This window comes from Vombatus ursinus, unplaced genomic scaffold (genome assembly GCF_900497805.2).
Source record: "Vombatus ursinus unplaced genomic scaffold, bare-nosed wombat genome assembly UNPS02000749.1, whole genome shotgun sequence".
NCBI lineage: Eukaryota > Metazoa > Chordata > Mammalia > Diprotodontia > Vombatidae > Vombatus > Vombatus ursinus.
Genome location: NW_020940527.1, coordinates 17,010,136 through 17,026,135, shown reverse-complemented (window position 1 = coordinate 17,026,135; position 16,000 = coordinate 17,010,136). Strand labels below are relative to the sequence as shown.

General features: G+C 36.4%; 1 pseudogene; it reads right to left on the bottom strand.

Moving 5' to 3' along the window:
• Nucleotides 1-10,742: 10,742 nt before the first annotated feature.
• Nucleotides 10,743-12,405, bottom strand: LOC114039676 (annotated as a pseudogene).
• Nucleotides 12,406-16,000: the final 3,595 nt, after the last annotated feature.

Sequence of the window (16,000 nt, the reverse complement as noted above, 5' to 3'; positions counted from 1 at the left end):
CCACCAGTCAGCACTAGCCCCTCCATGCTTCAGTGTTGCCCCAAGCAAACAGGCAGCCTCCAGAGGCCTGACTGCACATGTTTCCGTGTAGCCACTGGGAAATGTAGAAACTCCTGGGGTCTCAGCACATACCAGACACCACCACTAGGACTCCAGATCAGCATCAGGTAAGCTGTCAGACTCCTGTGGCCTCCAGCAGCATAAGCCAAACCCTACCCCACTAACAGCACAGCCCCAGACATGGGGGTTCCCTGTAGGCCTAAGGGCAATATCAGGGCAGCACCAGGTAAATAGCCAGGGCTTGCAACCACTAGCACAAGAAGCCTGAGTCCATGCCCCTTCTACCTTGGGAGCAAAATTCAAATTTAAAAGAAAGGAAAAAGGCAAAAGGAAAAAAGATGAGCAACAATATCAAAACATCTATGGGCAAAACACCAAGGAAAAATGAGAAGTGGTTTCAAGCTCAGAAAGATCTCATGGAAGAGCTCAAAAAAAAAGAACTTAAAATCATGTAAGAGAGACAGAAGAAAAACTGGAGAAAAGAAATGAGAGTGATGCAAGAGAATTATGACAAAAAAAAAAAGAGTTAAGTGCCTGGAAAACTGCTTGAAAAGTAGAATTGGCCAAAAGGAAAAGAAGATACAAAAACCCACTGAAGAATACTCCTTAAAGAGTACAATTGGCCAAATGTAAAAGGAATTACAAAAGCTCATTGAGGAAAACAATACCTTAAAAGTTAGAATTGAGCAGGTGGAAGCTAATGATTCTATGAGACATCATGAATAAATAAAAAAATTCAATAGAATGATAAAATGGAAGAAAATGTAAAATAACTCACGGAAAAAACAACTGACCTGGAAATTAGATCCAGGAGAGACAATGTCAGAATCATTGGACTACTTGAAAATCATAATCAAAAGAAGCACCTGAACAGCATCTTTCAAAGAATTATCAAGGAAATCTGCCCTAATGTCCTGGAAGCAGAGGGCAAAATAGGCATTGAAAGAATCTACTTGTCACCTCAGGAAAGACATCCCAAAATAAAAATTCTAAAGAATGTTATAGCCAAATTTGAGAACCATCAGGTCAAGGAAAAAAATTCTACAAGAGGTAACAAAAAAAAAAAAAACAATTCAAGTATCATGGAATCACAATCAGGATCACACTGGACGTGGTACCTATGATGTTAAAGGATTAGAAGTTTTGTAACGTGTTCTGGAAGGCAAAGGAACTAGGACTACAACCAAGAATCACTTACCCTGAAAAATTAAGCATAATGCATCAATGGGAAAATGATCATTCAACAAAATAGAAGGATTTCAAGTCCTCATAAGGAGAAAACCAGAACAAAACCAAAAATGTAGGGGAAGAAAACATAAGGGATTCAAAAGAGCTAAACTATGCACATCCCTACATGGGAAGATGATACATGTAACTCTTAAAAAATGCATCATTAACAGTACAGATAGAAGGAATATACATAGACAGAGGATACTGGTATAAGGTGAATTTGAGGGAATGACATAAAAAAATTGAGGGATGAAAAATAGGAGTACAAAAGGTGCAGAAGGAAGGGAGAGGTAGAATGGAGTAATTATTTCACATGAAGAGGCAAAAAAGACTTATTATAGTAGAGGGAAAGATGGGAGAGTGTGATGAATATCACTTGAACCTTAATCTCACCAGTATTGGCTCAAAGACGGAATAATTTACACAATCAATTTAATATAGAAATCTATCTTACTTGACAGGGAAATATGAGGGGAGGAGATTAAGTAAAAGGAGGGGATGACATAAGGCAGGGGAGATCAGGGGAAGTAGTAGATAGGAGCAAAACACTGGTGAGGTGGGAAATTATATACCAATTTCCCTAATGAATATTGATGCAAAAATTTTAATTAAAATATTAGCAAAGAGATTACAGAAATTTATCAACAGGGTAATGCACAATGACCAGGTGGGATTTATACCAGGAATGAGGGCAGGTTCAATATTAGGAAAATCATCAACATAATTGACCATATCAATAACAAAACTAAAACAAATCATATGAGTATCTCAATAAATGCAGAAAAAGCTTTTGACAAAACACAACACCCATTCCTATTTAAAAAAAAACAAAACACTAGAGAACATAGGAATAAATGGAATTTCCCTTAAAATGAAAATAGCTATATAAAACCATCAGCAAGCAGTATTATATAATGGAGATAAGCTAAAAGTTTCCCCAATAAGATCAGGGGTGAAGCAAGGATGCCCCTTATCACCTCTATTATTTAATATTGTACTAGAAATGTTAGCTTTAGCAATAAGAAAAGAAAAAGAAATTGAAGGAATTAGTGCAGATAATATGATGGCATACTTAGAGAATCCTAAAGAATCAACTGAAAACTACTTGAAATAATTAATAACTTTAGCAGAGTTGCATGATATAAAATAAACCCACATAAATCATTGAAATTTCTATATATTACCAACAAAGCCCAGCAGCAAGAGAGAAATTAAATTTTAAATTCCATTTAAAATAACTGTAGATAATATAAAATATTTGGGATTTTACCTGCCAAGATGAATCCAGGAACTATATGAGCTTAATTACAAAACACTTTTCACATGAATAAAGTCAGATCTAAATAATGGGAAAAATAACAGTTGTTCATGGGTAGGCTGAACTAGTATAATTAAAAGGTCAAGAATATTAAGGGAATTAATGAAAAAAAATTGCAAAGGAAGTTGGCCTAGTCATACCAGATATAAAACTCTATTATAAAGTGGCAATCATCAAAATTATTTTTGCTGGCTAAAAAATAGAGTTGTGGATTAGTAGAATCAATTAGATACACAAGATAGAATAGTCAATGACTATAGTAATCTACTATTTGATAGCCCCAAAGACTTCAGCTTCTTGGATAAGAACTCACTATTTGATAAAAATTGCTGGGAAAACTGGAAAATAGTATGGCAGAAACTAGATATAGACACAATAAGGTCAAAATGGGCATATGATATACACATAAAGGGTGATACTATAAGCAAATTAGGAGAGCAAGGAATACTTTACCTGTCAGATGTATGGGGAAGAGAAGAATTTATGACCAAATAAGAGATAGAGAACATTATGAAATGCAAAATGGATAATTTTGATTGCATTATTTTAAAAAGGTTTTGCTCAAACCATGCCATTGCAAACAATATTAGAAGGAAAGCAGAAAGCTGGGAAACAATTTTTACTGCCAGTGGTTCTGAAAAAAAGGTCTTTCTGTAAATATGTAAAGAACTGAGTCAAATTTATAAGAATACAAGTCATTCCTTAATTGATAAATGGTCAAAGGACATGAACAGGCAGTTTTCAGAGAAAGAAATTTAAGGTATCTATAATCATATAAAAATGCTTTAAAGCACTATTGATTAGAGAAATGCAAATGAAAACAACTCTGAAGTTCCACATCACACCTATCAGATTGGCTAATATGAAAGAAAAGGAAAATGATGGGTGTTGGAGAAGATGTGGGAAAATTTGAACATTAATGCATTGTTGGTGGAGTTGTGAAACTGATCCAAGCATTCTGGAGAGGAATTTGGAACTGTGGCCAAAGAACTACAAAATTATGCATACCCTTAGATCCAACAATATCACTACTAATTCTATATCCCAAAGAGATCATCAAAAAGGGAAAAGGACCTGCATGTAAAAAAAAATATGTGTAGTAACTCTTTTTGTGGAGGCAAAGAATTGGAAATTGAAGGGATGCCTATCAATCGGGGAATGGCTGAACTAGTTGTGGCATATGAATGTAATGGAATACTATTGTGCTATAGGAAATGATGAGCAGGCAGACTTCAGAAAAAAAAAAAAACCTGGAAATACTTGCATAAACTGATGCTGAGTGAAGTGAGCAGAACCAGGAAAATAATGCACATAGTGACAGCAACCTTATGTGATGACCAACTTTGATAGACTGAGCTCTTCTCAGTAATACAATGATCTAAGACAACTCCAAAAGTCTCATGACGGAAAATGCTATCCGCATCCAGAGAAAGAACTACGTCATCTAAATGCAGATGGACGCATACTACTTTTGCATTTTTAATTTTTTGTTTTTTCTTTCTCTTGGCTTTTCCCTTTTGTTCTGAGTCTTCTTTCCCAACATGCCTAATGTAGAAATATGTTTAATATGATTGTGCATGTATAACCTGTATCAATTTGCCTGCTGTTTCAGGGAGGGACCAAGGGAGGGAGGGAAGGAGAAAAAAAAATGGAACTCAAAATCTTATAAAAGTGAGTGTTGAAAACTTTATTTACTTGTAACTTTAAAACAAATATTATTAAAAATAAAGTCCATTTCAAAAGATTAAAATGATGTTATTATGCATGAAATAAAAGCCATGGAGGAAAGAATTAGAAAAGAAATGAGAATTCTGGGAGAAGATTTAAAAGGAAAATTAACAGCTCAGTACTAGTCCTACAAATCTTTAACCATCTAAAGACTCTAAAAATTAGAATGGACTATGAGACAATAAGAAATATTAAAACAGAGTCAGAAGAATGGGAAAATAAGAGAAAGTGTAAGGTGCCACAAACCATCCAACCTAGAAAAGTGAATCAAAAAGAGATAATTTAAAGATCATTGGATTCCCTGAAAATTGTAAGCAAAAACGCCTATCTGAAGGATTAAAAAAAATTGAAGGAAAATTGTCCAGTTCTATTATAACCAGAGGGTAAAGTGAAAACAGAAGGAATATACTAGATACGTACTGGGGAAAAAAAACCTCAAGGTGAATACGAGTAATCCAAAGAGACCAAACAAGAATGAAATGTTTATACTAATTGAGGCAGATGAAACAAATGTCCCTATTAGAAAAAAATATATAAACAGAAGTCATAGGAAGAATAAAAAAAGATAGCCAAGGAGTGGTTTTGTTATTTTTAATGGTTGTAAAAGATAAATTGTTGGAAAAAGGAAAACAAAACTGTGGAAGAAAGAAAGACAGTAGGAGTAACTTACAGTTGCATATAATCATAGTCTGAAAGTAGAAGAGTATAGAAAAAAGAGAAAGGGATGGGAGAAGCAGCTGTTATTTGATGTTCAGTTTCATCTGAACCAAGGAAAGGAAGTTAGAACCCTTATATGCATTTGACATACAAATATTTTTAACTCAATAGTGTAGCAAGAGTAAATGGGGAGAGAGGATGATGACAGTAAGAGAGAATGTAGGTTCAGGGAGGCGTAGTCAAAAGCAAAACCATGACCTTCTACTATGAATCAAGAAAAGAGGTTTTGAAAGAAAATAAAAGAGGTTAAAAACCCAAGAATGCTCTAGGCTGGAAGAAGAAAAAGAAAAGCAAGGGATAGAAACAGTTGGCATCAATCATGGTGCACTGGTGCTGACTATACTCTTTTTTCTTACTATTCTCTATATTCCAAAGAGAGGAGATGAGTGCAAAGAAAGGGAGAGTTGAAGAAAAATGAATGGAGGGAAATGAATAATGAATACTTGCAACTCTATGGATTAAAATAGGATGGACTCACCCATAAAACAGAAAATCATGGGAAAATAAATTAAAATCCAGAATCTAAGATTATGTTATTTAAATGATAAATATCTGAAACACAAAGATTAACAAACAGCTATAATAAGGGGCTGGAACTAAATCTATTATTCTTCAGCTGAATTTTAAAAAATAGGAGAATAATCATGAACTCAGGCAAGGTGTTATCAAAAACAGCTTGAATAAAGGAGATAAACAGGGAAACTATAGTATGCTCAAAGACGTAATAGGCAAGGACTTAATATTCTTATAGCAGCCTCTTATTGCTAGCAATAGATTTGATGGTATTTGAAAACATTGATGCTGAATCCTATAGAAACATTCTCAAGTCATCCTTATCTGGAAACTGGGAACATTAATGAGTGACCTGGACTTTCTTAGAGGCAGTTAGGGCTCAGTAGGTAAGTTCTGAGCCAGGCATCAGGAAGACCTGAGTTCAAATTTGACCTCAGACACTCTCTAGCTGTGTGATCCTGGAAAAGTTACTTAACCTCTACTTGCCTTAATCCACTGGAGAAGGAAATGGCAAACCACTCCTATATTCTTGCCAAGAAAACCTCATGGACACTACTGGAATGCTATAGTCCCTGGGATCATTAAGAGTTGGACACAATTGAACAACAATTGGTGTCATTCTTTACCTGCATGTATACTTTTCCCTTAATAATGTGTCACTAAGGACTGAAGTTGGAAAATTACAAAAGACCTTCATGACCTAACACTTCAGTGGACCCTGAAGGTTTCCACTTTTTTGACAGATCTGGCCAACAAATGTAATAATGCACCTTGACACACACAAAAGATTAACAAAGGAAAATACAAATGTCATACATTATATTAGCCTCAAAGAAGAAATCAACTTTGGCAGAGTATTTTGGCAAATTCAGGTATGCAGCCAATAGATCAACTAAAGGGAAAAATTCAGTTTAAATGCAAGTTACGTAAAAATTTTTCCTACAAAGATATGAGCAGTTCTTTGAAGATTTTAATGCCACAAGGTGCCTTTCAGGGATATTAGATCATTGTGATTGTTGTATGAATTTGTACTACCAACTCTGTTGCCAGAAGCATGAGCTGAGTGAGAAATGGTAGGCTTCTGATACCAACCCCATTACTATTCTCTGTCTCCTTTAAGGTTGATTAGGTCAGTACCTATTTTATGGTGTATGGAACAAGCTATCATGTTGAAATGCCTGATATTCATGTAACAAGTAATTGTAAATAAATCATTGTGAGCATTTTCCTGCGGTGTTCTCTGTTTTACATGTAATGAATCCAGACAGTAAATAGCATTTCTTTATGACTTTATCTGTATGACTTCATGCAATACATTTGGAATGCATGAAATATTAAAAACAACTTTTTTCGTAAAAGGAAAAAATGTAAAACAGCAGCTCTAGAAGTGTGAATTGAAACTAAATTATGCCAGAAACTAACAGAAGCACTGGGGCCTGACTCCACTAACATGCTCCCACCTTACCCTCATTCCCTATTAGAGGTGCCCTAATAGGTAATATAAAAACACAGCTCCTTACAACTTCAAAGTTTCAAAATTACAAATCTATATAACAGAAGAAAGCCTGCAGAGCAGTATAAGTCCTATGAAAAATGAAGATGCAACCTGGGTGAATAATGAAGATTATTATTTGGGAAAAATGGAGTAGGAAAAACACCAAACCATAACAATTGCACTGACTAGAAAATCTTGCTGTGATTATAAACATTTGCCTTTACTGGTGCTACATGGAATCTTTCCCAAATGTAGGATCATAGATTTAGTTCTAAAAGGCATATCAGTGTCCATTAAGTCCCATCCCTTCCTTCTACAGATGAAGAAACTGAGGCAAATAGAGTTTAAATGGTGAAGTCGCTTAATGTCTGTCTACCTAAGTTTCTTTAACTGTGAAAGGGGGTTAATAATACCTCCTTCCCAGGGTTCTTGTGAGGATCAAGTGAGATGATATTTGTAAAGTGCTTAGCACATCATGGGTCCAAATAAATGCTTACTTTTCTGACCAGGATCACACAGCTAATAAGTATCTAAGGTAAGATTTGAACCCAGGTCTTCCTGACCTTAAGTCTAGTTCCCTATCTACTTTACCCAGCTGGGGTCTCAGAGCCCAACCTCTCCTATTCAGTTTGTCAAATAAGCAGACTGAAGCTAGAGAGATGAAGTCCCACATAACCAATACTCCATCTTCTACCTTTCAGAATCCATATTTTCCTTCAAAGATTTTTTCAGTAGCTACATATTTCATAAAACTTTCTTTCATCCCTAGTTGTTAATGTTTTATCCTTCATATTATCTTGCATTATTTTAATCTGTAAAAAGAAGCACTATTTAATGGGTAAAGAGCAAATCTCAGAGTCAGAGTGACTTTAGTTTAATTTTCATTTCTAAAATATAGTGGTTCTATATTCAAGTCTCTTAACTCTTCACTTTGCATCTGGTGTCCTATCTGGTTTCAACTCCACCCAACAAGATGCCGCTTCCAGGATAAGCTTGTCCCTTTTAAACTTACCAACATGCTAACTCAAGCCTTAATTGATTCCATCTCCCTCAGTCTCCTCTCCTCCTCTGTTTGGAAGACTAGAGGGGGCGTATCAAACTATTCCCAAAGCCTCCCTTTACAGGGGGTGAAAACTGTACTCTCAGATTACTCCACTTTACTTCTGTTGCTCTACCTGGTTTTAAATCCATACGAGAAGATACCCCAAGCCAGGTACCTCCTGGTGTCCCATTCCATCCACACACTTTCCTGCCTCCTTTTGTGTGTCATCTCCTCCTTTAAACTATAAGCTCATTTAAAGCAGGGACTAAGTTTTTTTTTAAATCAATTGTATTCCCAGCACTTATCAAACCACGTAGGTTCCTAATAAAAATGTTCATTGGAATGGTTTGGATTGAATCTTACCTTCTCAATGTCCTAGGCCACTCCCTAAGACTATAAGCTGTGGAGCAGGTACCAATTTTCCTTGGGTGGAGGACATTTGCTCACTCAGAGTTCCCTACACCAACAAAATCTCAGGTACAGTTTAAAAACATATACACATGAATTTGTCTGCATGTTCTATTCTCCTGATATAATGGAAGTTTCTCAAAGAAAGTTATTGCTTTATTTTTGTATTTTATCCCCACCTTAGCACAATAGTTTGTTAAATACATGTTTATTGGATAGAATTCACTGATTTTCCCAAGATCACAAAACAAATAAGCAGTAGAGTGAAAATTCAAAATTTTTCCCCTGTGATTCTAAATTCAGTATCTTTTAAATTTTAAGATGTTCTTTTACCAAGATCATGGTCATACAAGGAATGATCAGAGACAAACAATATGGTTTGGGTTTCTCATAGCCTGCCTGATCATAGGTCTGCTTTCTCACTGGTTACCTATTACATGAGCAAACCTATGCCAGATGCTACTGGGAAAAGAGCTAGATAGGGGGCAGATAGGTGGCACAGTGGATAGAGCACTGGCCCTGGAGTCAGGAGGACCTGAGTCCAAATCCAGCCTCAGACACAATAGTTACTAGCTGTGTGACCCTGGGCAAGTCACTTAACCTCAACTGCCTCAAAAAAAAAAAGAGCTAGATAGTTTGGCCTTTCACACCCAGGAGGTTAGCCTTGTAAACTTACATAACATAAACAGGGAACAATTAAATGCTAAATACTTGATGAAGAAGCCACAGCACAGATCATCAAGTGAAGCTCCTGAGTCCTGGCTCAGCAGGCAAGTGGCATAGCAGGCCAGCTGTGAAACCTCCAGCCCCAGCGCAGAAGGCAAATTGCTGGCCCTGCAAACCAGGCAAAAACAGGTGTGACTGGACCAGACCACACCATCCCAGTGAGCAAGCCCCCAGTACCTGAGGCCTCAGTGCACAAAGCCAGTGACCAGACCTCTGGTCCCCAGAACAAGAAGCTTGGGAAACTCCCTCCTCTGTCCCAGAAGCAGAACTTAACTTTATAAGCCAGGAAATAGACAAATACCATGAGCAAAAAACAAAAATGAACACCAACCATAGGAAATTACTATGGTGACAGGGAAGATCAAACCACAAACTCAGAAGAGGACAACATTGTCAATACACCCGCATCCAAAACCTCAAGTGAGTATATGAATTGGTCCCAAGCCCAAAAAACCTTCTTGGCAGAACTCAAGAAGAATTTCAAAAGTCAAATAAGAGAGGTAGAAGAAAAATTGGGAAAGAAATGAGAAGTATGCAAGAGAGAGTCACCAACTTACAAAAGGACAAAAATTGACTGAAGAAAAAAAATTCCTTAAAAAATCCAATTGGCCAAATGGGAAAAAAAATCTACCAAAGAAAACATCACCTTAAAAAGTGGAATTGGCCAAATGGAAAAAGAGGTGCAAACACTAACTGAAGAAAATAATTACTTAAAAATTAGAATTGTGCAAATGGAAGCTAATGACTCTGAGACATCAAGAATCAGTAAAACAAAATGTAGAATAGAATGTAAAGTAGAATAAAATGCAAAATACCTTTTTGGAAAGAAAAAAACAACTGACCTAGAAAATAGATCCAGGAAAGTTAATTTAAGAATTATTGGACTACCTGAAATTCATGAACAAGAAAAGAGACTGGACAGCATCTTTCAAGAAATTATCAAGGAAAATTGCCCTGATATCCTGAAACTAGAGGATACAATATTTATTGAAAGACTCCACAGATCACCTCCTTAAAGAGATCCCAAAATGAAAATTTCAAGGAATATTGTAGCCAAATTCCAGAATTATCAGGTAAGAGAAAAAATACCACAAGCAGCCAGAAAGAAACAATTTAAATCATAGAGCCACAGTCAGGATTACATAGGACTTAGTGGCCCCTACATTAAAGGATTGGAAGGCTTGAAATATGATATTCCAGAAGGCAAAGGAGCTTGGATTACAACCAAGAATCAAGTGCCCAGAAAAATTAAGCATAATATTTCAGGGGAAAAGATGAACATTCAATGAAATATGGATCTTGCAATCATTTCTGATGAAAAGACCAGAGGTAAACAGAAAATTTGATCTTCAATTGCAAGACTCAAGAAAAGCATAAAAAGGTAAACATGGAAGAAAAAAATGCTCGTTACTCAATAAGATTAAACTGTTTACATTCCCACATGGGAAAATGATATGCATAATGCTTGAGAACTGCATCTTTTTTTTTTTTTTAGTTAATTGTCTTTATTGGGTTTGAGGGAAGGGAAGGGAAGTCGTGCGCTGGACCCTCCCCCAATCCCAGTCCTCAGCCCCAGATCTCTTCTGGGCTTTTTTCTTTTTTTTTTCTTCACTGGAGCTGGTGAGTCTGCTACTCCATCCTCTTCTGAGCATAAGAGTTTTTTCTTTTTCTTGGGTTTAGGAGGTGTGGACAGCTCCTCAGGGGCTTCTTCTGGTTCCTCTGTCTCCTCCACCTGCCATTTCCTTTTCTTTTTTGGCTTTTCTTCCCCATTCTCAGGAACGCTGTTTTCTTCAGCTGCCAAAGCCTCTAGGCATTTCTTCTCTTTCTTCAGCCACTTCTTTTCCTTCTTTGCCTGCTTCCTCCTAATCTCTGCAACCATTTCCCCAGCCTCATTCACTGCCTCCTTCATGACATCTAGATTCTCACGGGATGGGTCCCCTGTCTCATAGAATGACAGGCGTTCTTCTACTTCTTCCGTAGCTTCTGTCCAAACACATTTGTGGGGACCTCAGAAAAGCAGTCGATCCAGGATGCAATGCTGCATTTGTTTGCCAGGTATCGGGACATTCTGCCTTTATTCTTGGTGGCCGCATGGCCAATGAAGGTTGAATGGAATATGAGTGCATATTTGGGGGTATTTCCCCGAGTCTTCAGGGCTCTGAACAGTGCCTTCTCAGCCCCCAGATCTGCATTGTGGATGCTGGGTACTTGGCCAGATTGGTAAGACTCCCAGCATGGGAGATCAGTCAGGTACCAACTGCCTCCCCAATGAGGGCTGACAGGCTGGGGGCCACCTGGAACATCTTGGAGCTCAGGTATTTGCTCAAACTCTGATGATACTCAGATAAAGATACCACTTGACTGGAAAAAACTCTCAATATTGATCAGGTCAATGGGAGAAATGTCCATACCCATGGAAGACAGAGATGCATCCAGGATGGCCCTTGCCTTGGCCTCATCCATTGTCAGCTCCTGCAGAGCTTCTAGTTTCTCCTCATTCAGTTCTTTGTGATTGCCAATGAGTCAGGCCAGGTGACAATATGTGGCATTGTCATTAACAATCTTTACCAGCTCAGGAAAGTGATAGCCCTACCATTCACTGACCCACATAGAGAAGGTATTGATGTCTTTGTCCAACTGGTCAAGAAGGCTGATGGACTGGATGATCACATTGTCCACCCTATTCACATTGAACTTGACCTTGGCCCAAGAATAGCTATGTCCTAGTCCCAGCTGGGCTTTAGAAGCTGAAACCTCAGTCAGACCTTTCACCAGAGAGTGAAAGTGCAGTTGAACTCCTCTGAGGATTTCAGCAACTACACCCCCTGTCTGGCGGGGATAGCCTAATTCTTCTTGGATAGCAGCCTCAATCTTAAGGTCCCCAACACCTAGCATAGCTTTCTTCTTCTTAGCTGGCATGTTGGTTTCCAAGAAAAGTCAGAGGTCCTCATGGAGAATGCCTTCAGATACTGCATTAGCATTCTCTAGAGCACTGTGGGCAGACTTAAATGGGGAAAAGGCCACAAGACTGATGATACTGTGAAATTTTCCAATGTTCAGCACACATTCCTCCACCTGGGGCAGCAGCAGGCTTATCTCTTCCATCTCCTTCAGTGCCAGCAGTGCGTAGTTGGCAGTGTGCTCTAACAGCACGTGCAGCAGCACCATGGCGGCAGCCTGGAGCCCCTTAGAACTGTATCTTTATTAGGGCAGTTAGAAGGGGTAAACAGACAGAGGGTGAAGCGACAAGTTAACTTTGATCTGATGATACAAAAATTAATTGTGGGGTAAAAAGGATAGTACTGGGAGAAGAAGAAAGAGGGAGGCAGAATAGGATAAATTACATCACATGAAAAAGTGCAAAAGACCTATTACAGTAGAGGGAAAGAAAGGGGGTTAAGCATTTTTTTTGAATTTTACCCTTGTCAAATTTGGCTCAAAGAGGGAATGACATATACCTTAGTTGGGAAATAGGAGGAGAAAGGGGAAAGAAAAAAAGGGTTGGATAGAGGGGAGGACATAAGTAACAGTGGAAAGGTGAGGGCGGCTGATAGAAGGAAAGACAGATTGAGAGAGGCAGTGGTCAGAATCAAAACACAGGTGAGGAGGGAAAGGGTGAAAGGAGAGAGAAAAGTATAAACAAGATGGAGGGAATAGGATGGAGAGAAAGACACAGGTAGTAATCATAACTGTGAATGTGAATGGGATGAACTCTCCCATAAAATGGAAGCAGAAAGCAGAGTGGATTAAAATTCATAATCCTACAATATATTGTTTACAAGAAACATTTGAAACAGAGGGACACACACAGAGTAAGGGTAAAAGGCTGGAGCAGAATATATTATGCTTTGGCTGAAGTAAAAATGACAGGGGTAGCAATCCGGATCTCAGAAAAAGCAAAGATAAAAAAGATCTAATTAAAGGAGATAAGGAGGGAAACTACACCATGCTAAAAGGTACCATAGACAATGAAGTAATATCAATACTAAACATATATACAACAAGTGGTATAGCATCCAAATTCTTAGAGGAAAAGTTAAGGGAGTTACAGGAAGAAATAGACAGCAAAACTATACTAGTGAGGAATCTCCCCTCCCCCTCCCAGAACTAAAAAAATCTAACCATAAAATACATAAGAAACAAGTTAAGGAGGTGAATAGAATTTTAGAGAAGTTAGATATTATATACCTCTAAAGAAAATGGAATGAGGATAGAAAGGAATATACCCTTTTCCCCACAGTACATGGCACCAGCAAAAAAATCAGCCATATATTAGGGCATAAAAGCCTCACAATTCAATGCAGAAAAGCAGAAATATTAAATGCATCATTTTAAGATCATGATGCAATAAAAATTACATGCAATAAAAGGCCATTGAAAGATAGGCTAAAAATTACTTAGAAACTAAATAATCTAATCCTAAAGAATGAGTGGGTCAAACAACAAATCATAGAAACAATCAATAACTTCATCTAAGAGAATGACAATAATGAGACAACATGCCAAAACTTAGGGGATGCAGTCAAAGAAATTCTTAGGGGAAATTTTATATCACTAAATGCTTATATGAATAAAATAGAGAAAGAAGAGATCAACGAATTGAGTGTGCAGTTAAAAAACTAGAAAAAGCACAAATTAAAAATCCCCAATTAAATACCAAATTAGAAATTTTGAAAATCAAAGGGGACATTAATAAAATTGAAAGTAAGAAAGCTATTGAACTAATAAATAAAACTAAGAGCTGGTTTTATGTAAAAAAAAAACAATAAAATAGATGAACCTTTGGTTAATTTGATTAAAAAGCAAAAGAAGAAAACCAAATTACTAGTAACAAAATTGAAGAGGGTGAATTCACCACTAATGAATGGGAAATTAGAGCAATAATTAGGAGCTATTTTGCCCAACTATGTGCCAATAAATATGATAATCTAAATGAAATGTATCAATCTTGACAAAAATACAAATTGCCAGATTAACACAAGAGGAAATAAATTACTTAAATAACCCAATCTTAGAAAAAGAAATTCAACAAGCCATCAATGAACTCCCTAAGAAAACATCTCCAGGGCCAGGTGGATTTACAAGTGAATTCTACCAAACATTTAAAGAACAATTAATCCCAATAGTGTATGAAATATTTTGAAAAAATAGGCCACATTCTTTTTATGATAAAAATATAGTGCTGATACCTAAACCAAGAAGAGCCAAAAGAGACAAAGAAAATTATAAATCAATTTCCCTAATGAATATTGGTGCAAAAATTTAAAATAAAATATTAGCAAAGAGATTATTGCAATTTGTCATGAGGATAATACATTATAATCAGGTTGGATTTATGTCAGGAATGCAAGCCTGGTTCAATATTAGGAAAACTATCAGCATAATTGACCATATCAATAGTAAAACTAACAGAAATCATATGATTATCTCAATACATGCAGAAAAAACTTTGAAAAATATAGCACCCATTCCTATTAAAAAGAATAGGGATTATAGGAATAAATGGAGTTCTCCTTAAAATGACAAGTATCCTTTATCTAAAATCATCAGCAAGCATTATATGTAATGCGGATAAACTAGTAGCTTTCCCAATAAGATCAGAGGTGAAACAAGGGTGTGCATTTTCACCACTGTTATTCAATATCATACTAGAAATGTTAGCTTTAGCAACAAGAGAAGAGAAAAAATGAAGGAATTAGAAAAGGCAATGAGGAAACACAATTATCACTCTTTGCAGATGATATGCTGATATACTTAGAAAATCCTAGAGAATCAACAGAAAAAAAATTACTTGAAAGTATTTACAACTTTAGCAATGTTGCAGGATATAAAATAAACCCACATAAGTCATTGATGTTTCTATATACTATCAACAAAGCCCAGCAATAAGAGATAGAAAGAGAAATTCCATTTAAAATAACTGTAGACAAGATAAAATATCTCAGAGTCTACCTGCCAAGACAAACCCAGGAACTATATAAACACAATTACAAACCACTTTTCACACAAATAAAGTCAGATCTAAATAATTTGATAAATATAAATTGCTTTTAGGTAGGCCAAGCTAATATAATAAAAATGACAATTCAACCTAAATTTACTTTTTCAGTGCCATACCAATAAAACTACACACAAATTATTTGATAGAGCTAGAAAAAATTAACAAAATTCATCTGAAAGAACAAATGGTCAAGAATATCAAGGGAATTAATGAAAAAAACACAAATACAGGGGACCTACCTGTATCAGATCTAAAACTATATTATAAAGCAACAATCATCAAAACTTTTGGTATATGCTCAGAAATAGTGTGGTGGCTTAGTGGAATAGACAAGGTACACAAGATGCTACAGTCAAAGATTATAGTAACCTACTATTTGATAAACCCAAAGACTTCAGATTCTGGGATAAGAATTCACTATTTAACAAAAGACCACTGGGAAAACTGGAAAATGTTACAGGAGAAACTAGGCATAGATCAACATCTTATACCATATGAAACCGTACTTATACTGCCAAGGTAAGTCAAAATGAGTGCATGATTTAAGCGTAAAGGGAAGCAAATTAGAAGAGCAAAGAATAGTTTACCTGTCAGACTTGGGAAGAATTTATGACCAAACAAGAGATAGAGAACATTATAAAATACAAAATGGATAATTTTGATTACATTAAATTAAAAAGGTTTTGCTCAAACAAAGCCAAGGCAACCAAGATTATAAGGAAGCAGAAAGCTGGGAAAAATTTTTTACAGCCAGTGTTTCTG